Source organism: Felis catus, chromosome A1, assembly GCF_018350175.1.
Source record: "Felis catus isolate Fca126 chromosome A1, F.catus_Fca126_mat1.0, whole genome shotgun sequence".
Classification (NCBI taxonomy): domain Eukaryota; kingdom Metazoa; phylum Chordata; class Mammalia; order Carnivora; family Felidae; genus Felis; species Felis catus.
The window spans coordinates 35,046,733-35,071,744 of record NC_058368.1 but is presented as its reverse complement, the minus strand read 5'-3'; the positions used below and the strand labels follow the sequence as shown (position 1 = coordinate 35,071,744).

Sequence of the window (25,012 nt, the reverse complement as noted above, 5' to 3'; positions counted from 1 at the left end):
GATGGACATGTGTCCTAAACAACAAAGCAACACAGGCACAAGCTATGTATGTTTGGTAAACAAAACAGAGACATAATGATGAGGTTTTTTTTTGGAGGGGTGACAGTGGGGCTTGTGGGGTATGGAACTGACGACCAAGAAAGAATCCTTAAAAACATCTTCGGTGCAAAAAGGTGATTTTATTGAAATGAGGGACAGGAGCTTGGGCAGGAAGAGCTGCCCCAGGACCATTGGGAGAGACTGGTTATATACTATGGGGTTGGGGGTCATAAGTCCAGGGGGAAGTTTCCAGTTAGGTTTTCATATGCTAAAAAAGACTCACAGGATACTGGAGGCCTAGCAATTGTCAAGCTAAGGTTGTTTTTCCCTCTAGCAAAGCATTAACATTAAGACAGTAGGGAGTTCCTGGACAAACATTTTACTCTGCCTGCCTCAAGTATTTGTCAATGGACTGAAAGTTACAAGGAAATTTAGTTCTATCTGCCCTTTCCTTCTGCCTTTGTTTCTCACATTGCCTTTGTTTCCCACATCACTATGGAGGGGTGGTGGAGACTTAGGTCCTGCAGGTTAACCATTTGTTTTCCTCCCTTTCCCTTGTTTTTGGGCAGCCAGGAATGCCCAAGGAATATCACACATACCTTGCCTGGGTGGCGGGGAGGGTTGCGGCCTGTCAGCTTGCCTTATGCTCCCTCATCACATAATACATTCAAATAGGAGCTAATAGCATTCAACACAAATGAAAGTATTGTCAATTTTTCTAGCAGTTAAGAGTCGCTGTGTCAAAAGACTGATAAAGTTACATACTGGTCAAGTTAGTACACAGTAATTAATACTTGGGGTCTTTATACTGAGGCTCACTGTATTTGGAGTACAACATAAAACCTTGGACATGTTACCAGCACTTAAAGTCAAGCAGCAACACTTTAGAATGCATTTAACTTCGTGTGGCTATAATTTATACTCCACATTAATTGCTAATATTTGTCATTTTACAGTTTATTGATTGGTTGTTCTTTGTTGCTTATTAAGATATGAGTTGCCAAGTATTTGCCAATATACTCAGTTGTTGAAAGTTAAAAAGAATTCCCTCAGGAAATTTCAGAAAATGTGGATCACAATTATGCAACGGGGTCTCATTATTTAAAAAGTGGGTCTGTGATTTCTAATGACTTTACTCTCTTGTGTTATTTTTGTTAGGGTTTTCATATGACGTGCCTTACCATTGTATGTGAATTCAATAACTAACTTAATCTTTCTGTTATTTCTCACTCTTAGTTTTTCTTCATTATTTAATTTGGCTATTTTCTGGTGGATAATAAGTCAGTGCTGTTCCCTTCAGTAAGCATTTATTAAGGGTCCATCATTTATATGGCATTGTGTGTCAGATTACTACTTTAATTTTTATATATTTTTAAAATGTTTGTTTATTTTAAGAGAGAGGGAGAGAGTGTGCACACATGAGCAGGGGAGGGGCAGAGAGAGAGGGAGAGAGAGAGAATCCCAAGCAGCCTCCACGCTGTCAGTGTGGAGCTGTAGAGTCAGACAGTGCTGTCAGCAGGGGTCTGATGTGGGGCTCAATACCACGCATTGTAAGATCATGACTTGAGTAGAAAGCAGGAGTTGGACACTGAGCTGACTGAGCCGTCGAGGAGCTCCAATTTTTTTTTAATCAAACTTACAGCTCTAGGCATTGGTTCGTTCTAAATTCTTTAACAATATTGTCAAATACTACTTATTTCTTTAGCTATCTCATCAAATTAAATAAAGTATTTCTATTTGTATGTACCAGAAATCCTTCTTTTAGCAATGATTCTGAATTAGTAATCATATGGTGATAAGACTGTGCATACTCTAATACTTCTTACCTCTTCATTTTTAACCATCTAAAAGGATAGTCCCAATATGCACAGTGTACTCAGATTTGAATATATTCCTTTCCATGAAAGATCATCAGTATTAATCCTAGTATAGTGTACATCTCTGTTTTCTTCAGTAAATACAAGAAGTCCAAATCTTCCAAGTCATTCAATATTACTAAATTTCTATTGTCATTTTTTCCCCAAGCATCCTCTAATTTGATTCAGGGTTTTAACCACTGCACATCTCAAGTCACCCAGCTTACCATGCTCTCTGAAAAGCAAAATTCCCTACTGTATAATTTGTGGGGTCCACAATAACAAAGTACCACAAACTGGGTGGCTTACACAATAGGACTTTGTATTTTTTGTTTTTTGTTGTTTTCTAATTTTGAATGCTAGAAGTCCAAGATCAAGATGTCAGGTGGGTTGGTTTCTTCTGAAGCCTTTCTTTTTGGCTCGTAGATGGCCATCTTCTCAACTATGTCTTCATATGGTCTTCTATCTATGTCTGTGTCCAAATTTTCCTTTTCTTATAAGGACACCAGCCATATTGGATTAGGGCCCACAATAATGCCCCCATTTTAACTTGATTTACCTCTTTAAAGACCCATTCTCCAAATAAAATCACATTCTGAGGTACTAGGTGTCAAAACTTCACCGTATGAATTATTGCGGTACATAACTCAGCCCATTGCCTCTTTCTAGAGTTCGTATCTAGCTTTCTCCTAATATTACTGTTTCCCTCACAGGTGTGTCTTTATTGGTTTTTAATGGTATACCTCATATACAACAGATGCTGACAGTGGTGAACCACAGAGTGTTCGTGCCTTGGGAAGTTAACAAGTTATTAAAACAACTCAGAAAGTGATAATTTCCCTGAAGAAATTAGAGTATCTGGCAAGGAGAGGGTACGTTTTTGATAGAGTTCCTAGGATGCCTTTCTGAGGTGACTTTGGACAAAGACCTGAATGATGAGGAGCTAACCTCAGAGGAAAGAAGTCAGTGGGCATAAGGACCAAGCAAGGTGTGTGTCAGGATGAGAATGAAAGTCCCTTGGTAGAATCCATTGAAGAGGAGAGAGGCAAGACCACAGATTATGATGGCTATTTTAGGTTTTGGCAGATTGTTTGGGTTTGATTCTAAGTGATGGGAAGCTACTAGATGGTTTTAAAAGAGGAAAAATCTGATTTACATTAAAAAAAATCGTATGACCTCTGTGTGGAAAAGAAACTATAAGGAAACACTAACGATTATAGGAGGACCAATGAGAAGACTATTATGGCAGTTCAGGGAAAGAAGACAGTGGTTTTGTTCTGAAGTAGTAATGTTTAAGTGACAGAACAAGAGCTTTTTTTGGGGGGGATTGATAAGATTGAAGGGGGAGAGGAAATGAGATAGGGAGTGCATGGAGTTTGGGGAGGCATATGTGCTCACTGAGATCTCAGGTATGAGTTCCCTCATGGAAACCTATAGGAGGAAAAGGTCCGATTTGCATTTTAAGAATCAGGGGCAGGAGCAGATGTCTATGTGATGGAATACAGTGGGCACTCCTGACTGTATCCCCAGGGTAGATTTCATATGAATCATACTAATGTGAGCCCAAAATAAATACTTTCTTATTGATCCTTCGGGATTCCACATGGGGAGGTATTTTTTGATACACATTATACACTCTGATGTCAAAGACCAGTGTGTTACTTTTGTGGAGCATTTATCTGAATTGTTGAAATGGCAAATAGTGGAACTCTAGTCACTGTCATATTTTAGTCATGACATGAATGATACATGTTCCTTTGTGGGTTCTGTCAGGCCTTTGGAAACCTGATTGAAATAAGTGAACTCATGTAGTCTTACTACAAATTGGACAGGAATAAAGCAATGTTTAGTTAAATTCCCCATACGTGGTCTCTGGGGTAATAAAGAGCATCAATTAGAAGTCAAATGGCACAGGTCAGTCTCTGATTAGTCCCAATTGTTAGGCTTCTGATGGGGAAAAGGTGCTTTGGAATTAAATTTATATAGCTTTGACTTACCTGATTTCCCAGCATTGCAGAATTGGAGGGAAGATTGCCGGGGAGGTTATAAACTAGGAATCACAGGTTCTTTCTCCATTAACAAGGTATAAATAAACAGAATGCTGGACACTGTGTGATTTAGGGAATATTCAAGGAAGATCACTTTGACAAAGGTCAATGATTAAGAGTCCAGATAAATGAAATGCTAATGAATGACATTATTCTGGATTTTCAGGTTTATTTCTGGTCAAGGTGATATCCAAGAAATCTAGAAAAAATATTATATATTTGAATTTTCAGTCACTAAACACATAGCTGGAATCCAGATATCCTTGTGGCCTGGTAGAAAGATAGGTATTTTCAGTGTTGACTTTGAAGAGTATTACCAGACACCTATTTCTTTTTTTTTAAAAGTATATTTGTTTTTATTTTGAGAGAGACAGAAACAGCACAACTGGGGAAGGGCCAGAGAGAGGGGGAGGGAGAGAGAGAGAGACTCTCAAGCATTCTCCGCATTGCCCGTGCAGAACCCAATGCAGGGCTCGAACCCATGAAGCTGTGAGATCATGACCTGAGCCGAAACCAAGAGTCAGATGCTCAACTCACTGAGCCACCCAGGTGCCCCAGACACCTATTTCTAAGGAAAAGAAGACAGCCTTTATTTGTCATGGGTTAAAAGATTTTATTTTATTATGATTTTTTTTTTTCAGTTTGAAAGTAGTTTCATTAGCATCTCCAAAAACCTTGCTACCTTTCAGAGAAGTTGATGGAAAAGTAGTTAGGAATAAGAACTGTTGGTAGATGTGTGTGGTTGATATAATCATTTTTGGAAACAATTTATAAGAACATGAGAAATGATTCTTTAAAGTTTTAGCTGGCAATGAGAAAACAGTGTGGAGCCTCCTTGCTAACTGTTGATTATAATGTATTCCTAGATATACAGGCCTCTAGAGCACGAGATGGGTAGCAGTTTCAATGAGCAGACTCCTAAATTGTGAAACAACTAGCAAATGTTTTTGAATTTAATTTGCTGACTCCAACAAACATGGATACCAGCTTGGAAGGAATGGGGGCAGAATGATATCAGGAGGATGGTGGTGAAAAAGAAACTGAATTTGCAACAGTCACAGACAAGTTGACAGTGAGCTGGGGTATACTACTCATCTAACTAGTGCTCAATTGTGCCATCCCAGACATATTTAAGGACTCTGTGGACAGAATATCATTTAAGTTTCAACCAATATGACTGTCCTGCTTATGATTTCCCTTACTGACCTCAGATTGGACATAACACTTGTTGGTAAATCTTGATAATTCTCATCAGCATTTTTTTCTTTCTCAGGAATGAGCAAAGAGAATATACATGCTACCACCCTGCTCTCAGTCAATGGATACCTTTCTTGTGAGGCATTAAGAGTTATCTGGAAAGGCCAAGAGGATAATAGCCTAAAAAATGATAGAAGCCCTGGCTTGTGTAACTGAAGTCCTTCAGTGGAATTCCTGTATAACCATGGTAGATTGGTGAAGAACCTACTGATTCATTTTGGAGGTGTATATATTAATGGATGAGAAGAAACATTCACTTCAGGTAAGGATATGAACCTTCTGAGATGTGGAAGAGCAGCACTGTCTGGGAAATGGCAGATATTATCACATATTAATGGGATATTGTATAAAATAGTGGTTCTCAAACTGGGGCACTTTCCCCCTCCCAAAGAGGGGGGCACTTGGCCATGCCTGAAGACATCTTTTGTGGTCCCAACTTGGATATGGATGCTACTAGCATTGCATAGGTAGAGGCCATCCTGCAACGCACAGAGTAGCCTCTCTCCACCCCCGGGAACATGTTGAGAAGTCTCAAGTTGAAGAACTGGTTATAAATATTATAATGCCATATAAATTTGCTATGAAAGTAGTTGCTTCCACTCCAAAATGTATAGTCCCATAATTAAAGGTGTGATGATGGGACAATGGGAGGGAACACATTCTGAAGCTCATGGAATATCTTTTTTTTTCTTTTCTTTTTTTTTTTTTTTTTTTTTTTTTGCCCCAAATGAGAAGAGTATTTCTGCATACCAAGGCAGGGAGAAGAAAGTACTACCTAATAAAAAGGAATGCTTAGAGGCAAGGAAGACTACATAATGCCTAGAAATCTTGTTTTAGAACTGTACACAGCCAATGTCTATGCAACATCCTAGTGGCTATGGATCATTTAACTCATTATTCTCTGCATATCTCTCTGTTAAGCATTTGACAAAATAATGAATAGCTCTTTTCTCTAGGGTTGGCCTAACTTTTAGTTATTGTCAATAAGCCATGAGGCAGAAAGCTAGCAACCAGTGGGTCTCCGGTAGTCTAGACATTGTTAATATTGTCTCCTAGACCCAAGGATTGACAGTGAAGGCAGCCAGTCATTCCTCTAGTGGATCATTTGAGGCAGTTTCAAAGGCAGATCTCTTGTTTTTTTAATGGCATCAGTGAACAAAACCTGTCACACATTTGGCCAAAAAATTCTCATATAAATTTTGCAAGCCTCACAAGTTTCACTTAATTTAATTATATGATATTCATCTTTCTAAGAAAGTTACACACAGATTTTCTGGGAGCTCTCATGAACTAGACTTAATCTTATAATTTGATGTTTACATCCTTTTTCCAAGAGATAGGAAAAAAAAAATCATTAAACATATGATATGGATTAGGGAGCCATTATCCTTCAAAGAATTTAGCCAAAGATTTCCTACACCACTCTCCTGGAATAAAAAAGCCTCTATTTTGTATTGGTTATTGTGGTGAAAGTTTTTGTGGATTTATGTTGGCTGCTTAAATTCATTCACAACAATGGAGAGGTTTTGCAATATGGCCACAGTGGGTATTGTCAGTTACCTAGAATAATAAAGGCATTGGATAGTCCATATCTTCTCTAAGAGACTGAAGATATTTATCAGAACTGTATTAAATTGAAAACAAACATTCCATCCAGAACAAAAGCCCTTAAGATGGTGTCCTCACCATGAATAGAGTCTCTCAAAATGAAGCCACCTGGTTTCTTAGCCCATTTTTGATGTGTGGTTGAGACTTCTCTATGATACAAATGATGATTGAAGCCTTGGGGATGTATGCTTTTCTAAAGAGAGTGTATGAAGGAGAGTGGGCCTAAAACAAAGCAGACCTCCTGGTAACACTGGCTGTTGAGCTTGGGAAGAAGAGAATAGCCTGAAAATAAGCTGAGAAGATCAGAAAGTCAAAAACAAGGAGACTCCAGTGTCATGAATGTCCAAGAAAGACAGTAGTTCAAGAAACTAGGAGCAGGTCACTAGTGTCAGATGCTACTTAAAGATCAAGTAAGGTAAATACTAAGTGTCCATATGATTTTGCAAAATTAATGTTAACTTTGATGAGAGAAATTTCAGTATATTGGTGAACTTCAAGTCAAACGAGGAGACAGTGTGCATATATAACTGCCAATGGAGTGTAAAGAGGAAGACAGAGAAAGGGAGTTGGTGGAGAGGAACATGGGGCCGAAGTAGAATCATTTAGTTTAGGAGATAAGTGAGTATGACAAATGTTCTTGAGGAATAACCATTAGAATTGTTGTACTGAAGACACAAACGAGAATGGAGTATTTAGTGAGAAGTTGGATAAAGGGTAGAAGTGGAGTAAACTGGGCTGACATGTTTAGTAAAAAATAAGACAGAAAACCAGGATTTCAGAAAAACTTGTATTTCAGGTAAATGATAAATAATTTTTTAGCATAAGTATGTTCCAAATATTGCTAGGGACTTATACCAAAACAATATTACCTGAAATTCAAATTTAACTGGGCATCTTGTATTTTATCTAGCAATCCTTAAAGATTCCAATCATGTGTTAAAGATTATATTAAGAGTCGTATTTTCTATTGTGACAAGATGTGAATTAAATTTAGGTTTCACAGCAGGAAATTATTACAGGATTCCTTCTAGAAACTTCTGTTTCCTCTGTGTAGTGAGAAACAGGCCATTGGTTGGGAGAGAGGCATGGTGGCAGCATCATAGATTTAGGGAAATGTAGAAGGTTTGAATAAAAGGAGAAGAAATTAATTAGGAAAACACAGAATTGTTCCCGGGCACATTGAGAGCTTAATTGACATCAGAGACCTTGAATTGATAGAGGTACCAATCCACTCAGGTGAGTGCCACTAATCTGCTGAGGAGGTTCAATTGGCAAATGGAGTTGCCAATACTGAGAAGAAGGTGATGGAAGTGCTGGAGCATTTAATCTAAGCAAGAGGCAGTGAGGACGGTTAAGGGAGTGGAGAGAGGAAGGAGAGGGGTCAAAGGAAGGAATATGACCTACAGATGAAAAGGAAGCAAAGTAAGGAAGAGTCGCCAAATGAGTGAGTGAAATGGAGGCTGTGACTTGCTACTGGAATGTTTGAATTTAGTATCTCATGGGTGTGGATGTTCTGGGTAATGATAAATTCCCATTGGGATGATGAAAAAGGAAACCAAAGAGGAGGGGAGGTGAAACTTACTGGAGATGAAAGGCAAAAAATCTAGGGGCATTAAGGAATAATAAAAAAAAAAAAAAGGTGGTAAAAAGTGCCTCGAAGGGACTTTGGTGTGGGTGAAATTTTCAATGCATTCATTAGGCACCATTAGCTGCTGTAACAGAAAAACATCTGTAATGTTGTGACTTAAAATAAAAATGATTTACTGTATACTCATGTAACAGTCCCAGTCGTCAGTTTTCCTGACTGGCATTCCTCCAAGAAATAGTTTAGGTACCTGGGTTCCTTTCACCAATGGCTCTATAACCATCTTTTTTTTTTTTTTTTTTAATGTTTATTTATTTATTTTGAGAGAGAGAGAGAGAGCATGCATCCACACCAGTGGTGGAGGGGCAGAGAGAGAGGGGGAGAGAATCCTGAGCAGATTCCTCACTGTCAGCACAGAGCCGTGATGGGCCTGATCTCAAGAACTGTCCCAGATTGTGACCTGAGCCAAAATCAAGAGCTGGTCACTTAACCAACTGAGCCACCCAGGTGCCCCTCTATTACCATCTCATCAGATGGTCCCCAAGACTTCTCTGGAGTGGTGTTCATTGTAGTCATAGGAAAGGGAATGATTCTTTGGAAGATTGAAAATAGAACGTTTTTAATGGTTCAGGACTGAGAGCAGCGCTCAACAGTTCCTGCCTGCACTAGAATGCAGCCAGATGGTCACACCTAGCCACAAGGACCGTGAGGACATGTGGCCAAGATGAAAAGAAAAGAGTTTTTGATAAAAAGACTAGCCTCCTCTACAAACAACTTCCACTTGTGTTTTAGGGCTGGTTGTATCTTTAGGGAGATAGTATTTTTACTAAGGAAAGATGTTAGAACTTTCAATGAAACCAGGGGTCTGAGTGGAAAGCTCAAGGAGGGAGAAGCACTGTGAGGCAAATTTAGGAGAGAAGACACACGGATTAGATGGGACAACAATATGGGATGGTACAGATACTTGAAGGTATTTACATTCTGCTTGGGGATGAGAATAATCTGGATGTGAAGTCTGATTTGCTCACAAAGGTTTTCAAAGGAGTTAGTCTCTGTTCTCATTAACTTAGGCATTGTTTCTAGGAATTGAGAACACCCTGGGCAGAGAAGTTTTGGGTTAGGAGCCTGACTCTGACCTATAAGGTACCGTGGCATGGGATCTCAAGTTTAAAGACCTGGGCTCTGTGCCTTTGAAATGCTTGGCCCTTTTTCTACCATATAGCCATTATTTTAAGTCTTTTAAATACATTAAAATAGTAATGTATTCTGCTGCACTCTATTACATTAAATGCAATTTTATATGATGGCTTACTGTGGTGTTCTTCTTTCCCAGTATATATATCTTTAGAAGCCTCAGATTATATAGGTGTATCATTTAAAGTTGATTAAATGTGTTATTTGTGGCGACTTCTATAAAAATGGACATCCGGCCCTCTCAGGGTTAGAAATGTAACTTCCTATTATAATTTTGTTCAAATGAGAAAATAAAGTGTAAGTATCATTACTTCAAATTACAATTACTTTTCTAGGAATTTAATCTGCAATAAATTTGAACACTATCTTTAGAGGATAATACTATTAAAAAGAAGGCTAAAATTTAACTCAGTATAAGACAAATTATGATTAGTACTTGTGTTCTTACTTGAATAAAAGAAGACTTTTTCAAGAATTTTTTGGGGGGTGTGGGGTAGAGAGCCTTCAAAGACCCATGTAGTATATCTAGTACATTTTGAAATTAAATCACACCACAATATTTTTGAGAAATTAAAGCATGCATACAATTTCTCATCAGCCATTTAGCCGTTACTGTGCATATGATGCTGTCCATATATGAAGTTCTTAGTTAGAGCTTTTTATCATCTAGTTTTGGAGAACAAAGAAATAGAGAACAAAAGCCAACCATTAAGGACAAATTGAAAACAACAAAAAAAATAAAGTTAACCCATGTGACATAGGCAGCCACCTCCTAAATTTTGGATGAATAATGACTCAAAATTCATTCCCCCAACTATATATTTTCATCTTTATCCATTTGCTCCTCTCAATCCCTTCTCAAAATTCTATATGTTAATTTTGCCAACTAACATGTAATTGACCTAAGTAGATTTCTGTCTGGCTTTGGATTTTCCATTCTTTGTAGTAGCTGATATTCCTAATCTACATATTACCTTCTCCACATATTATAATTCCATAAATAGTTTTAAAGAATGTAAAGGAGATAGGCAGAAAAGTGACACTTATGTCTCCAATAAGATCTATACCTCAATTAACCCCACAGATATTTTTTTAAATGTCATTTTAAAAGGACTAATAGAATGGAAGCTGAAAGGAAAAAGAGAGATTACATACAGTGCAAGGATAGTTAAATATTGAGTCACTCATACATTAAAAGAGTAAAATGAATACTATTCTTACAAGACACAGATAGGTAGAAGAGATCAATCTTAAAAAAAATGGAACAAGCTGAGACTGATCCTCTGTCTGCCTCTGTTCAATTGACTTTAAACCTGTACAAATCAGAATAATTAGAAGAAGCTAAGAAGCTAAAGCCTCTTCTTAGTTGGCTTGCGGTACACACAATATTGTCAGAGAATCACATAAACAGCTGAGGAAGCACATCTACTGTGTTGGAAGGCCAGAAGAATCAGAGCTGTCTGGGAACAATAAATCACTAAGCAGAGCTAAGGCAGCAAGACATAGCAGAATGATGCAGGGTGTCATTTACACTGAAACGCCAATACTGGGGTGGGAGAGCATTTAAAACAACGGATAAATAAACAAACTTAAATCTAAGACATCCTGAGGAAAACTTGGGGTACCATGAATTGAGTGATAAAGGAATATACAGATGGAAGCGGTAATTTCTATTTCCATAAATGTATAAGTGGCACATGGATAGAGTTTTGCTTTTAAATATTTAAAAAAAAATAATGTTCATTTACTTTTGAAGGAGAGAGAGAGAGCGTGAACGGGAAAGGGTCAGAGATAGAGGGAGACACAGAATCCAAAACAGGCTCCAGGCTCTGAGCTGCTCTGAGCTGTCAGCACAGAGCCTGACGCGGGGCTCGAATTCACGAATTGCGAGATCATGACCTGAGCTGAAGTCAGTCACTTAACTGACTGAGCCACCCAGGCGCTCCAAAATATTTTCAAACAAGCCTTATACATTTTTTTTCATCCAAGTGCTGTTAATGTAGATGAGAAAGAACCTTCTAGGAGAAAAAAAAGTAGAATCATAAATAGCCCACCCCTAGAAAGGTTTTTGAAAGCTTGTGCTTCATCTTTTCAGTTCATGTGAAGCATTGAGGACACTTTTAGAATCTTTTTCACAAAGGCAAAAGTTGCCAAATGGTAACAGATAGCTTTTGGGGAAGGGCCTGAACAAAGAGCAAGAAGAGGTGGGTTTTGTTTTGCTTCTACTATTAACAGAAGATTTACCTTGATAAACTCAAATACTTCAATGTCTCCTAATTGCAGTTTCTTCATCAACAAAATGAAGTAATATTCCGTCACTCCTCACACCAAATACACCGTGCGAGAAAAAGTTGTAGAAAGGGTCAAATGAGATGAATATTATTAGAGGCAGTATTTCAGGTCATGCTGATGCTACATAGGTCTATGTTTATTCTATAGGTATATACTATTTATTCTATAGGTATATACATATTATATATTATAAATAAAATTAACTATGTAGTTATAACCTTCATAATGAGCTTGGCAAAATTACTAAAACTCACTAGACCAAGGAGGTTTCCTCTGCCAAGTATTCATCATATAGATTTTAACATGTCAGCTAAAAACACAAAGCAAAAACGACAATAACAGAAAACTAGATCATAGATTTCGGTGCTTATTTGGCATCAGATGTACTTAATTTGAATAATAATGTAACTATTTATGAGGCATGTTACTTTAGGCAAAATACTTAATCCTCTAAACCTTGATGTCCTCCTCTTTGGTAGGATAGAAATATAAACAATCTCTGTCAGCTTCTTTGCACCCAACATGTGGTGAACCTTCAGTACATGTAAACTTTTATTATAGTTGAGCAATTTTGGATCACAGTAAAGGCATGCAATGGGAAAACATACTCATTCCTAGCTAACATTTCATTTATCCTTTTTTTTTAAATTGTAGCAAAAAACACATATAATTTACTATCTTATTCATTTTTAATAAGTTTATAGTGCAGTAGTGTTTGCATATTGTTGTGCAGCAGATAGGTGGAACTTTTTCATCTTGCAAAACTCAAATTCTGTATCCTTTGAAGACCATCTCCCATTTTCCCCCTTCGCTGAGCTCCTAGCAACCACTGTTTCACTTTCTAAGAGTTTGACTACTTTGGATATCTCATTTAAGTGGAACCATAGAGTATTTATCTCTTGTGACTGGGTTATTTCACTTAGCATAATCTCCTCAAGGTTCATCCCTGTTGTACCTATGACAGGATTTCCTTCCTTTTAAAGGCTGAATAATACTTCACTATATGTAAACACCACACTTTCTTTATCAATTTGTCTCATCAGTAGACATTTAGATTGCTTCTACCTCTTGGCTGTTGTGAATAATGCTTGAACAGACGGTGTACAAATATCACTTTGACCTAGTGATTTCAATTCCATTATATATATATATATATATATATATATATATATATATATATATATACACACCCAGAAATGAGATTACTGGATCATATGGTTGTTCTATTTTTAATTATTTGAGGAACCTCCATGCTGTTTTCCATAGAAGCTGCACCATTTTACACTTCCGTCAGTGGTGAATAAGGTTTCCAATTTCTCTATGTCCTTGTCAACACTAGTTATTTTTTGTTGTTTGTTTTGTGTTTGTGTTTGTTTTGATGGTGGTCACCCTAACAAGACATGAGGTGATAACTCGGGACTCACATTTCCCTGATGATCTGGTTATTTTGTTGTTGTTGTTAAGTTGTAGGAGTTCTTAATGTACTCTGAATACTAACCCCTGATATGGATCTGTCAGATTAGCACTTGATAAGTGGAACACAGAGTGCCAGATGGGAAGCCACAGTTCAAAAACAGACCACAAGAAAAATTGAAATAAAGAAGTTCCAGAGGAAATACCTGGCAAGCCTCAGTGGAGCACATAGGAAGTCAAGGAAAAATACAGAGTGAGAGAGAGAGAGGACCAGGCATATGTTTTTATTAGGGTCCATGGATGGACTGCTTTGGGTTTCTTGGGCTAAGGCCAAATTGGTAAATTTAAATTAAAAGAGCCAAGGAAACAGGTTTTGGTAAGACCTGTGGGGTCATCTTTGGGGCACAGAAAGGAATGGCACTGGGGGCCAGGGCATACTGTTGATCATAAGGGATGTTAGGGAAGTCATAATCAGGAACTTACATTTGCTTGTGGCTCTACAGGCTGGTATCTAGGGCATGTCCTGGCATGAGGGGTCATTTTAAGGTCCCTGCAGACTGCCTGGCCAAACAAAATGGATGACAAGGCAGCAAAACCATGGAGTAACTCGGCTAAACTCTCAACAACCCTTGATCAGATATATGGTTTGCAAATATTTTCTCCCATTCCATAGGTTGCCTTTTTACTCTGTTGAATTTTTGATATTTTGTGCAGAAGTTTTTAAGTTTGATGTAGTCCCATTTATCTGCTTTTGCTTTTGTTGCCTGTGCTTTTAGTGTCCTAGCTAGGAAACCATTGCCAAAGCCAATATCATAAACTTTTTATACTTCTGTACATTTTTTTATACTTTTAGGTCTTATGTTTAAGTCTTTAATCTATTTTGAGTTGCATTATATATATGGTGTAAGGTAGGAATCTGATTTCTTTCTTTCACAGGTGAATATTAAGTTTTCCCAGCATCATTTGTTGAAGATATTAGCCTTTCCCCACTGAATTTTCTTTATACCCTTGTTGGAGATCATTTGACCATGTATGCAAGGATTTATTTGTGCTCTTTCTATTCTGTTCTATTTGTCTATATATCTATATTTATGCTAATGCCATATTGTTTTGATTACTATAACTTTATAATGTGTTCTAGTAACAGGAAGGGTGAGGCCTCAAGCTTTGATTTTTGTTTGTCTCCTTTTTAAAAAAAATAATGTTTATTTTTGAGAAAGAGAAAGAGAGCAAGTGCAAGGGATGGGGTGCAGAGAGAGGGGGACAGAGGATCTGAAGCGGGCTCTGTGCTGACAGCAGAGAGCCTGACATGGGGCCCAAACTCATGAATCATGAGATCATGACCTGAGCCAAAGTTGGACATTTAAGCAACTAAGGCACACAGGCACCCTGTTTTTTGTTTTGTTTTTGTTTTGTTTTGTTTTGTTTTGTTTTGTTTTGTTTTGTTTTTCTTTCCAGATTGTTTTGGCTCTTCAGGACCTTTGAGATTCTATATAAATTTTAGTATTTTTTTTCTATTTCTGAAAAACAAAGCCACTGGGATTTTGATAGTGATTTCATTGAATCTGTTGATCACTTTAGTAGTATAGATGTCTTAATAATATAAGTCTTCCAACTCATGACCACCAAAAATCCATTTAAAGTGCTACATTACAAAAAACACCGATCAGCCCTGAGAGAGATTTTAGAACATTTATTTGGTGACAAAACAAAACAAAACAAAAAAAACCTTTCAAATTTCATATTGAGATTAAAGCCTTTCCTGGCTTTTTTTTTTTTTTTTTTTTTTTTGTCATGTTAAAATATTGTTGTCCCTTTACTCAGCAGGTATAGTTGCATGATTTAAAATTTCTCTCTCTCTCTCTCTGCCTGTTGGTCTCATGAATATTCTTTCTACCAGATCTCTGCTTGCTAACCCAGCAGATATTCCCAATTCCCTTCTCCCTGCTTTTGTAGCTGAACTCCCATTACAAAGGCTGAAAAGGCTGGATGCTCATTTCTCCAGCGTCTCTGACAGCAAGAGCTCTGGTGTTATTCTGTCTTGGCCAATAAAGTACAAAAGGTGGCAGTTCTAGAAAAGTTTTCTTCTTCTATAAAACATCCACTATGAGAGTCTCCTTGCCCTTCCTTCCAGCTTTTAAGTGTTGTCATGCTAAGATGTGATCTTTGGAGTTCAGCCGTCTTTTTTTTTTTTTTCCCCAAAGAACTCAAACAGGATCTCTGACATTATTGTATTGATAATTAACTAGATCTATAGCCATACAACTCCAGACTTTCTGCTATGTGAACTTTATTAATGCATCTTTTTGTGTTAAGTTCAACAAATAGTAGAAAATATTCTAAATGATATAATTCTGATTTTTAGCATAGCATAGTGCTTAAAAATGCAGTCACTGTGATCTCAATCAAGTTTCATAGCCTTGGTGTACCTCAATGTCTCATCCATAAAATGAGGATAATAATATTTATCTCAAAGATTTGTTGTAATGATTTAGTGAAACAAAATACCTGAAGCACTTATACTGACATGAATGAAGGGCTGAACAAACATGAGCTGAATGGGTGTCACCTTTATTCTTTATGTCATCTACACTTTCTTTCTCCTTAAGATGATTTTCTATTCTTGCTAATTATTTCTTCTTACTGGTTCCCTCTTGAATCTGCATCAGTTAGTCTTTCATCCCCATGACTCCATGTTGCAGTAACCAACGACTTTCACACTGCTAACTGTATTTGACCTGTCAGCAATATTAAACCTCCCTCTCTTTCTATTTTTTTAAATGTTTATTTATTTTTGAGAAATCACAAGTAGGGGATGGGCAGAGAGAGGGGGACAAAAGATCCGAAGCAGGCTCTGTGCTGACAGACTGACAGCAGCGAGCCCAATGTGGGGCTCGAACTCACTAACCCAACCGCAAGACTGTGACCAGAGCTGAAGTTGGATGCTCAACTGACTGAGCGACCCAGGCTCCTCAAACCTCCCTCTTCTTCTAAAGATGCTTTCTTCATCTGGCCGCCAAGTCATTACGCTCATTCTATTTTTCTTCTACCATTCCAGGTACTTAATCTGTTAGTTCCTCTTTATCACTCACAAAACATCCTCTCCCAGTAAAACAACACAAAACAAACAAAGAAATCCTGTTGTAGTCAGGGTTCTTCTTATTTCAGTAAGATGTCCAGGTAAAGTTATCTGGCTTCAGCCTAGACTCTTTTGTTTCAAATTTTATACTTAATCCATTAGCACATCTAATTGTTTGTGCTTTTGATCAATATCCACCAAACTAGAAGACCAACATTCCAATCCAGTCAAGCGTCACCTCATGTCTAAATTTTAGAATAGCTCCCTCTGCCCTTACCCTGCTATATTCTATTCTCAACAGAGTAGCCAAAGTGTTTGTGTTAACATGTAAGGTGATCATATCACCCTTGTGCTCCAAATATTTTAATTCTTCTGTTGCCAATCAGAATTAAAGCAGGTCTTACAATGATTCATATATTATAAACCAAATAGCTTCCAGGTCTTACATCTTACTACTTCCTCAGTACTCCATGCTAGTCCCTGTTTCTTGATTTTATTGGGCATGTTTCTCTTTCAGGGCCTTCCTCTAGGTAGTTCCAGTAATGATGCTCCTGTTTCCATAAATTAAAGACTTAAATAAGGTAAAGACTTATTTGAGTAAAGCTCAAATGATATCTTTTGAGTGGAAACTTCCCACTCTAAAGGTGTCTCCTTTGCCCAACAGTTTGTATTTCTATTCTATGCTACGTATATATTTTTTTCTCTTTGGTACTTATTAACACCCTATATACTAGGTATGTTATTTATCTTCTTATTTTCTGTTTTCCCTTTTAGAACTAAGTTCCAGGATGTAGGCTCTTTTAATTTTATTCACTGATTTGTTCTCAGCAAATTAAACATTGATTTCACATAGTAGATACTCAATACAAAAATATTTGTTGGATGGATGTGGTGGGAAAAGACAGGGGTATTTTAATCCCCTTGTTACTTGCAATCCAAAATGAAATCTAATTCCCCATCTCACATCACTATGATATTTACAATCAACATAATTAAGTATCCTTATGGATACAGAAAGTCAGGGGAATTACTGTTGATTTATTTTATGCTCAATGTCATGTAATTTAAATTTAAATATAATAGATGTTTGACACTTTGTTATTCTAGATTCTTCAGATAAAAACTAGGATTTGGATGAAACAGACTGTTCACGCTATGCTATTTTGATCAATTCAGTTGTTAGAAGTTATAATCCATAGATGTCTCTAAACAATATATGGTACGAATCAATCACTACAAGCTTACATAACTCAACAATATAAGGAAATCCTTATCTCTCTGCTTGTCACATATGGTATGTCAGTTGAGCCACAATATATGCTTCCATGAGATTGAGGGTGGGTGGGAAATCAGCCCCCATTTGGCCCTGCTGAAACTGTAAGGGTAGAAGGGGGAGGTTTCTTTGGTATTAGGGCTACCCATTTCCTAGCCCTTTGTCCAGAGAGAGAAGCCTTGTTTGGGGAGAAGCTTATATTTGTCTGTGTCTTTTGGGGATACTGGATTGGCAGCTTTTGCAGCACTCTGTCCAGGGTAAATGGGAGACAATGAGGAAATCTAGGAACCCACCACTGTCTCATTTCTCCTGTTTGGAGATTCCTAGGCAGTTTACTTTCTTCTTTCTACTTTTTAGAGTTCTTCTGTGCTTATTTGTTGTGTTCTGTATAGGGGTATATAGTTTTAGTAAAAGGGAAGAATGAGGTTATTCCAACTTGATTGCAACCTGAAGTTCTATTGTATTGTTTTTCTTTATTTAGTGTCTTAGTCTAAGAGAAATCAATTTGCTAAAAAGGTAGAATGCCAACTAACTGTAAAACAAGTATTTTCATCATACTATTTTACTTTGAAATGCCTCTAGCAATCAAGTGAATTCAAAGCCGTTTATAGGCTACTTGATACAAATTTATTAAGAAATTTATTGCCATAAATTTTCTGACTCTGAAGAAATCTTCATTTCTTCTCATAACAGGATATCAACTCCCAAGATCTTCTTTCCTTAGAAGTCTAAGGAAGTGAAATAATTCTTATTTATATCCATTGTAAACCTTTGGAAAGGGCTTATTTTAAGGTTACTAAATATTTCAAAATATTCAACATTTATGTGTATTGTATCATCTGTCAGTTTTTACAAAAGCAAACTTCTATCACTGGTCCTTTTAAGTGGGTTTGCTTTTTAGGAAAAGATATATGTGGAAAGTAAAGGGTAATAAGAATTATTAGTTACTTTTTCTTCTCCAAAGTTTTTTTTTTTTCCATTGGGGAATCGAAATTTAATGATATAACTCTACATCTGCATTTTATTTTGAAATAAAAATAACTGATCACCGAGGACATGAAGCTTCTGAACATGCCTTTTTAGGACAAGAATGTAAAGAAACGTTGAAGCTTTTTTGTTCATAAATAAATTTATAATTTATACCTTTCATCTAATCCCGTGAATACTAAGTTTTTGCAGGAAAGGATTAGAAATACTTCAGTTCATGTGAAATCTATAGTTAAATGCTGAATGGTTGAAAGATTCATATAGACATAAATATGAAAAGCATAGTAACAATCAGTGAGCAGGTCATGATGACATCCCATGAAATCAAGGAGGGGCGTCAGAGACTAAATTATTAAAAATAGGACATGATGGCAAGAAAATTCATCAAATTACTAAGATTTGAAAACCTAATTGAGAGCTGAAAATGTAATACTTAAATGAATTACAGACTATATTGAAAGGAGCAAGTATCTTTGTGCTAATGCCCAGAGAAATACCAAATGAACTCTTTGACCCGTACATTTACATGACTTTGTATTAGCACATTTGCAGTGTCCAGAATATTAATGTATTGGAATCAGTAGTGTTTTAAAGTATAAATACAGAATTCATTTTAAGTATGAAAATACTTTTGTGTCATTTTGGTAAACAGTTACTCTGGGTTTTCTCAGGCAATTCTTATTCCAAATACTCTGTCCAGTGCTGTTCAGGCCACATGTTATACATTTTCTTTATTTATTTTTATATAAACGTTTTTTAATATTTATTTTTGAGGGGGAGGGAGAGAGAGGGAGGGAGGGGGAGGGGCAGAGAGAGAGGGAGACAGAGGATTGGAAGCAGGCTCTGCACTGTCAGCGAACAGCCTGATGAGGGGCTTGAACCCATGAACCGTGAGATCATGACCTGAGCCAAAGCAGGTGCTTAACTGACTGAGCCATCTAGGCACCCAGCATTGTGTATTTTAGCATAGAAAAGCTTTCTATCTTTTCTTTCCTTTTCATTTTTGAAATATCCTTCGCTCCACAAAATCTTTGGGTGCTATTCAGAAAAACAAACAAACAAACAAACAAACTACATTCCTGCAACACCTGCCACCAGACACTAAAATTCTCTCCTAAAACACTTTAGTTATGAATGCAGACAAACCTGAAATTCCTCAGAACTACAGCTATCACAATCTAGACTTGACTATATTATGTATTTAAATACAAAGGCATCATTTACAATATGATGATTATTCATTTTTAAATTATATTTCTTTATTTTCTTTGTCAGAGAGGATTGATTATAGTGGATTGTGAAATCAGTTTAATGGGTTGTACTCAGCATTTAAAAAATGAAATAATATAGACAAATGCAGAATAGAATGGAAGAAAAAATATATATACTAGAGTTCATCATAGTAAGGGAAATATAATTTCACAAATATTTAATTAGTTCATAAGTATAGTGAGTTGTGATTTCACTATATTATTTACTGTGCTTTCAAAAAATTGAAAGCCATTTTTCTGGAAGACCAGTGCTAGATATGTTTAGCTAATGTTCATTAAGTGCTTAATATGTGCCATATACTCTACTAAGAGCTTTGTATGCGTTCTTCTTACTACTGACTAGAACCCCATGAAATAGGTTTCATTATTATTTTGAGGATTTTGGACACTGAAGCTTAGTGAAGTTAAGATGATCAAGGTTTCGGAGCTAATAAATGGTAGAGGCAGGTTTCACGCCCACAGTTCGACTGCAGCTTCCATGTCACATATTACTGTGTACTCTGTGTAGTATACCAATTCTTCAATAGGTGAATGTACACACCTTTGCACATGTGCTAACCCTATGGCATAAGTCATTTTTCAAATGAACGAACACACAGTGCTGTGACATGGAATTGCACACTTCTGGTGCAAAGAAAAAGGGTCAGCGTGGCTTTAACCAAATAGAATATATCCACTACTGAATATTAGAAATGATTAAATCAAGTTTAACTTTTCAGTGATGAAATAACATTCAGTATGCAATACATGTACAATACTGTACTAGAAACTTTAGGGCAGTGGGCACATAGAGAAGAAATATTTCTCTTTTTATATGAGTACAATTTCTTATCTCAAAGAAGTTTGAAGGACAGTAACTACAAAACTGTACTTGAAAGTATCAGTAATACCATTTTATTTATATGAGTTTCATTCCATAAATGTCATGATTTATGGAAAGAAATATTAGGTGCAGTAGGTTCACTGAATGAAATGATTTTGACAAAGAAACTTATGACATAAATAGCAAGATTATATATACAATGCGGACATATTAAAAATAAATAAATATATAAATGACACCAGTACTATGATAATTATATGTCACTCTTCCATGAACGATAAAACTAACTATGACCTAAGAAGGTACATGGCCTTATACAAATAACTAAAATTTTCTAAGAGTTTACATTTCTCATCTAAATAGTGGGAAAGTTATTCAAAGTGGAAGACTAGAATTTCTTTTTGATTCAAAATTCTCTAACATACCATCCATTGTGACAGGAAGGAAGAAAAAGACATCAAGAAGCAAGGACCAATAGTAATTTATGGAGACATAAATTTATTCCTGCTCTGTTGTCCTCCAGCAGGTTTTTTGTTTGTTTTTTATGAGCTGCTGTCCTTCACACTCCCGGTGGCTTCCTCTTCTTGCCCCCACCTATTTATTCCAACTTGTCTGCCTAGCTTTGTTCTACCTTATTTCAGAGAAGATTTGTGTTTTCTGAGTGAACTGTACAACATACTTAAATAAATTCTCCTTTCTAGATTTTTTTCTTTGGAAGACTGAATTTTGTGAGGTCATTTTATAGGAAGAAGGAAACAGAGGCAGAAAAAAATGAGGCAGGGCGCCTGGGTGTTTTAGTTGGTTGAGTACTCAACTCTTGATTTCAGCTCAGGTCATGATCCCAGGCTCGTGGGATTGAGCCCCGTGTCAGGCTCCATACTTAGCATGAAGCCTGCTTGGGATAATCTCTCTCTCTCTCTCTCTCTCTCTCTCCCTCTCTCTGTCTTCCCCTCTCTCCCTCTTCCCCTCTCTCCCTCTCCCTTTCTACCCCCCCTTCCTCTCTCCCTCTGCCCCCTCCCCCACTCATGCTTGATATCTCTCTATCTCAAAATTAACACAATGGAATATCATACAATACAGTATAATACAATAGAAGAAAGAAACGAGGCAAAGACTAGATGATGTGTGGTGCTCATCAAGGAGGTTGGGGGGGTCTCTGAAGGTCAGGTGGCCCAGAACCTCTCAAGGAGGGTTCTAATAGGTTTTCTAGCTGCAGGGAAAAAAAAATCCTCTTTCCCCAAGTCTAGAACAGATGCAGCAGTACTACTGAGCTTCCAGTGACTGGTAGACCTGACATCCATAATAGACTGAAGATTCAAGGCCTTCTCCTTCTTTCCTGGGCCCCAATCAGGATTTCTGGTTTCTCATGTAACCTCAGGGAAGAGGGATGAGAAGCTGCAGTAATACTCTGGACTCAGATTTTAAGTTGATTAAAAAAGAAAAAGAAGGAGAAGGAGAAGAAGCAGGAGGAGGAGGAGGAGGGGGAGGAGGAGTGGGAGGAGGAGAAAGAAAGGAAAAAGGAAACTTAAAACAATGGTATTCTATCCACATCTGAGTTTTTGAACAAAGATTTATATCTGTCAACTCATATCCTTGTACTGTACAATCTGTGTCATAGCTTGATTTCAGCCACTAGAATTGGAGACAACTGATTTGGAGCACCTCTGTGAAGAAGTGAATGTGGATATTCACGTCATTGCTAATTGGAGTTTTATTAGTGGAGTGTGTGTGGGGAGGTGTCTGGATTTGAAAGATGATACAGAATGAGTAGAAGCATTAGATAGAATCTTGGGTACCACCCCATGCACAGCTCACACACAGGGAGAGGCAGCACATACAGCTTTGCCTGTGATAGAAATGATGATGCACATATCACAGAAATGAGCCTTATGTATGATAGCAGTATTTCAATGTTGGTTACAAAATACTGCTCAGTGATGTAGACAGATGTACTGAGTATCTAAGAGTTGTGGCATCTGGCGCTATTTGCTTTCCCAGGGTCAGAAGGCAGAAGTATGTGCTAATTTTAAGATTAAAGACTTTGGTAGCATGGATATTAGACCAGATTGATTTTGATTGTGGAATGTGGAACCATTTAGAATGGATGTGAGCAGGCATACAAGTGTAGTATACTGCTATAAGCCACATTTTACTGAACTTTCTAATATCTTTGGAATTACCTTCAGACACTGATGAAAGAACTGGAAGAAGCAGTATTTTTGGTTGTCTCGTGCAAGGAAGACCAGGAAATCATCAGTTTGTTCATTGACACTAGCCTCCAGTCTTGTCAGCTAGGGCTGGGGAAAGCTTATCTCAGCTGTGAAAAGTCCTGGCTGATACTTTGCAGGAAAGCCAAGGATGAAACCCTATCGCAGTCCTTCTCAGTGCTTACCCTTCCAAGTTCCCCATACTTATAGCACTCATGCAAATATAAATTATGGTTATCTAGAATGCTCCTTTCTTCCCACTGTGTTTATTAGTTGGAGAACATTTGTTATTTTTAGCCTGTGATTGTACTGGTTTCTCTATAGTTTCTGAACATTGCTGCAGCAGGAGCCATACAAAGGCACTCTCCTTTCTGCTCACCATTGTTTCTGGCAGTCTGTTTTGGCTCTTCTTTGAGTGAAACTGGCTGTGCCTTTAAATCCATCCTCGTCTGGCCAACTAATCTTTGACAAACCAGGAAGGAGTATCCAATGGATAAAAAACAAAAAGACAGTCTCTTCAGCAAATGGTGTTGGAAAAACTGGATGGTGAGAAGCAGAAGAATGACACTGTCTTACACCAGACACAAAAAATAACTTCAAAATGAAAGAAAGACCTAAATGTGAGACAGGAAACCCTCAAAATCCTAGAGCAGAACACAGGCAGCAACCTCTTTGACCTCACCCGCAGCAACTTCTTATTAGACCTGTCTCCAGAGGCAAGGGAAATAAAAGCAAAAATGAACTATTGGGACTTCATCAAGATAAAAAGCTCTGAACAATGAAGGAAACAACTAACAAAACTAACAGGAAACCAGTGGAATGGGAAAATATATTTGCAAATGACATATCAGATAAAGGGCTAGAATCCAAAATCTATAAAGAACCCATCAAACTCAACACCCCAAAACAAATAATCCAGTGAAGAGATGGGCAGAAGACATGAACAGACATTTCTCCAAAGAAGGCATCCAGATGGCCAACAGACACATGAAAAGATGCTCAGTATCCCTCATCATCAGAGAAATATAAGTCAAAACCACAATGAGATACCACCTCACACCTGTCAGAATGGCTAACATTAACAACTCAGGCAACAACACATATTGGCAAGGATGTGAAGAAAGGGGGACTCTTTTCCACTGTTGGTGGGAATGCAAACTGGTGCAGCCACCTGGAAAACAGTATAGATGTTCCTCAAAAAATTAAAAACAGAAGTACCCTACGACCCAGCAAATGCACTACTAGGTATTATCCAAAGCATACAAAATGCTGATTTGAAGGGGCACATGCACCTCAATATGTATAGCAGCCCTATCAACAGTAGCCAAATTATGGAAAGATCCAAAATATCCATTGACTGATGAATAGATAAAGAAGATGTAGTGTATATATGGAATACTACTCTGGAATCAAAAAGAATGAAATCTTGCCATTTGCACTGTGTGTGGTATGAGAGTGCATCATGCTAAGTGAAATAAGTCAGAGAAAAACAAATACCATATGATTTCATTCATATGGGGAATTTAAGAAACACAACAGATGAACAAAGGGAAAGGAAAGGAAAAATAAGATGAAAACAGAGAGGGAGACAAACCTTAAGAGACTCCTAAACACAGGGAACAAACTGAGGGTTGCTAGAGGGGAGGTGGGTGGGGGAGGGGCTAAATGAGTGATGGGTATGAAGGAGGGCACTTGTTGGGATGAGCATTGGGTGTTATATGTAAGTGACGAGTCACTGTGTTCTACTCCTGAAACCAATACTACACTGTATGTACACTAACTTGAATTTAAATAACTATATTAAAAAATAAATCCATCTTTGTCTTGAAGCCTTTTGTTTCAGGTGTGGTTATTGCTCTCTGAAAGAGAGTCCCAATGTTCATTCACCAGCACTTGGGACTAGACTTCACTTGTCCTTTGTTTCATGCCCTTTAGGGATCCCTGACCCTATTCCTGCCCCCTCTGCTCTTGCAAAGATGCCAGGTCTTCCCTTTACCATGAGAAAAAGTAGAGTTGATAAGGTATAAGTATTTGGGAACAAAGGATTCAGCAGTATTGGCAAGCTGTTTGTGAAACTCTG

The 25,012-nt window shown here is 37.4% G+C and overlaps 1 long non-coding RNA gene across 2 annotated transcripts in view; it reads left to right on the top strand.

Annotated features, from left to right (window-relative positions):
• The window catches only part of LOC123384353, a 936,858-nt gene that overhangs the window by 295,386 nt on the left and 616,460 nt on the right, over positions 1–25,012 (top strand). For both annotated transcript variants that reach the window (XR_006595332.1, XR_006595337.1), the window contains exon 3: positions 5,217–5,462. This is a non-coding gene — a long non-coding RNA (uncharacterized LOC123384353). The remainder of the gene's footprint in view (positions 1–5,216; positions 5,463–25,012) is intronic.